Raw genomic sequence first — 3,491 nt, 5'->3', positions numbered from 1 at the left:
CACCACTACTACTACTACTACTACTACTACTACTACTACTACTACTACTACTACTACCGCTACTACTACCACTGCCACTTCCACTACCACTACCTCCACCACTACCACCACGACCACCACGACCACAACCGCCACAACCACCACCACTACTACTACTACTACCACCACCACTACCACTACCACTACCACTACCACTACTACTACTACTACTACTTCTACTACTACTACTACTACTACTACTACTACTACTACTACTAGCTATGTTAAATTTTGAGACACTACACTTGGGAAATATGGTTGCTACTACTACTACTACTATCTAACTATATAAAATTCTGAGACACTACAGTTGGGAAATATGGTTGCGTAGTTAGCAAATATCCTGATTTTTATCATTATCGTAGACTATAGTTATGTCTAAAACTACATATAAGTAGTTGCAAGAGGACTATAGAGATTTATATCACATACTACGGTAATGAGTTAATGGCCATTAAGATTGTAGTCCATTTTTATGGTTTATGTTTTATATATTATGTGTTATGTTATGATTTAGTAGTTTTTCCTTACTGGGCAAAGGCTCATTTCTTTTTGTTTAGATTGTGCAGATAAATGAACATGGAAGGCGAGAAGGATCCTAAGTGGCTTTGGCATGTGTATTGGGCGAGGACTAAAGGAATTGACCAATGGGATCAATTGAAGATGACGTTGACATTTGAGTCTTTTTATTATGTATTTATAATTTCCGCATTTAGTATTTGAACATTTAAAATAAATGTTTAATTTTCTTTATGATTTTATCTATAAACAATGGGATCCCTATTTTGGATTTTCTATAATAAAGTTTTCTTATTTTATGTATGTATCCAAAGATAGTAGTTATTATCTTAGTAGTTTTAAAGGTCTGAGTTCTTTAAATTAGTCAGGTCTTTACAAGTAGGCTACGGTCTAAGAGAAAAAAAATTCAAAAGTACCTTAAAATCTGGGAAAAACTTGTGGGCAACAGGCACTGCCGATTTTCTTTAAATATTTTAATGGGTTTCTCCATCCCAAACATTATGAAATTTTGATGGAAATTATTTAAGATGGGTCTAAGGACCCTTGTAAGATTGCATAGAAAACTATGTCACGGTTTAAGAGAAATGTTATTTTTATTAATGTTCCCTTAAATCTAAGAAGTAGTAATTTCGAACCCTATCGGAAAGTAATTTTTGGGAGGTTAGTTATCTTAACCTAAAACAAGTTATGACTCGAGACTTTCGTCTATTTCCCATCCTTATGACACAGAATACGTGAATGATAGTTTAAGGGTTTTGGTTGAAAAAAATCAATTGAGGGCAAAAGCTTAAAAACAGGACTTTATCACTTTAAAACATATAATGACATTAAAGTTTTGGAAATAAGGAGAAATAATCATTTGCAGAGATAACTAAGGATTTGTAGATTTAACCAATCCCAAATCAGCTTGAGTTAATTTAAAATTTTATTTTTGCCATTTTTTAAGTTAAGGGACCAATTGGCCTTCTTTTAAAAAATAACATAAAAAGAGATCCTAGGTTATGGACAAAAATGGTAAGAATGGGAGTTTGGATTTTTTAGAACCTTTAAGAGAACGGGATAACATTGTTAGATATTATTTGTAAAGGGTCAAAAAGAGGTTTTTTGGTAAATGATTGAAAACGGTAAACTTTCATAAGCGGACGACAAGTTGGTATTTTTCTAAAGTTGTGAGTTGAGTAGAACTCCTTTTTCCGAAAACTAAAATATGAGTTATTCGATAAGAGGGCTCTTTAGTTAAAGAATATTAAGATGCACGGCATGAAGAGCGTGTTGCGGTGAGGCTAATTTTCTCATGATATTGTAGACTGAAACGAAATATGTCCTTATACACTGTATGGTGTATAAGAGGCTATAGTATAGAGTCTCTAAGATAACTTTATTGCATTTAATTATCATAGAATATTAACTATAAGCTTATGCCATAGTTTAATCTAAGTAAACTATATTAATTACAGTAACTGCGAAAAAGGAAAACAAATAGCGGTGTTAAAGGTCCAGCTGGGAACTGAGGACTGCAAGTAAGTTTTTCTTTCTCTTTCTTGGCTACAACATGAATATACTAGTGTGTGCTTTTAGTAGTATATTCCACTAGTTTTGTTCAGGTCGTTAAGACTAGGGTGCTTAATGCCTACCATTTTTCAATTCTTATGCATTTTGCGGCTTAATGGTAAGTGAGTTCATGTTGGAGCCAGAACCTTATTATAATATTTTCTGGTTTGGAGCCAGGACATGGTAAATTTATTCTCTGTGTTGGATCCAAGACATGGTGAAATTATAGTCTGGGTTAGAGCCAGGACATGGTGAAATTATAGTCTGGGTTGGAGCCATGACATGGTGAAATTATAGTCCGGGTTGGAGCCAAGACATGGTAAAATTATAGTCCACGTTGGAGCCAGGACATGGTAAGATAAAGTTCAGGTTGGAGCCAGAACATGGTAAGATAGTCTGGGTTGGAGCCAGAACGTTAAGAGGGAATCCAGGTTTGAGTCAGGAACATTTATGTTTATTGAGTTGATTAAATTGTGTAATTATATATATATCTTGAATGTTCTGGGATTTCTGAGTGCAGGTTATCATGATATTTGTAACATTGGTTGTAAAGTACAATCAAAGTATTTGATTCTAATTTGGCTATGGTTTGAGAATTGTATGATAGGGTTGGAATTTATCCAATACCCTAGTGACCGGTAGCAATAACTACCTTAGGTCAACCTGTTATTGGGTTTTGTATAGTTGTGTGTAAGGCTATTCTTAATAAGTGTTTTTGCTTACCTAGTTGTTTCATGTTGTAGGTAAGTGCAAAAGTAAAGTTGAGTAGTGAGCACTGGAGTATACTTGCACATATGTACATGTTTCTTGACTTGGGGAGGTTTTGATGGATCACCATTTTGAAAAAGAAAAAGCTGGAAGTTTGTTATTTCTTTTAGGATAATTATTTTGTTATAACTCTATGGAAGAGTAGTTGTATTTCTGTTTCCTATATTAAAAGTGTGTGCACACGATCTTTTTCAAAGTTTTTTTGTATGGATTTTCGGTACAATGAGTTAAAAGTAAAAAGTTTAAATTTTCGCATGATTTTGGTCTTGTATGTTTTGAAGGTCGATACAAGTGGTATCAGAGCTCGAGTTGAGTCAATTTTGTAGACAAACGCACATGTACATTCTGCAAGATAGACTGACACTCACTGTAAGTACTGTCTTTTCATATCTGTTTCCTTTGCTTTCTTTTATTTACCTCAATTCTATAAATTATAGGTTATGGTTGGTATACTTAAGATAGGTGACCTTGTGATAGGAAACCTACCCATGATCCCTACGCCTAGGATTGATATCTGGACTTTTTAACAATGAGAATCTGCGATGCTTTGAGTGCAATTAACAAAATTGGCGTGTCATTTGGCAATGGATGCATTACATGACAGAAGCTTTTGA

The 3,491-nt window shown here is 34.1% G+C and overlaps 1 pseudogene; it reads left to right on the top strand.

Moving 5' to 3' along the window:
* The window catches only part of LOC133832881 (uncharacterized), a 7,200-nt pseudogene extending 4,264 nt beyond the window's left edge, over window positions 1–2,936 (top strand).
* The last annotated feature ends 555 nt before the right edge of the window (window positions 2,937–3,491 follow it).

Source organism: Humulus lupulus, chromosome 4 (genome assembly GCF_963169125.1).
Source record: "Humulus lupulus chromosome 4, drHumLupu1.1, whole genome shotgun sequence".
Taxonomy (NCBI): domain Eukaryota; kingdom Viridiplantae; phylum Streptophyta; class Magnoliopsida; order Rosales; family Cannabaceae; genus Humulus; species Humulus lupulus.
Note: the sequence above shows the minus strand (reverse complement) of the source record. Positions and strands in the feature narration are given on the sequence as shown.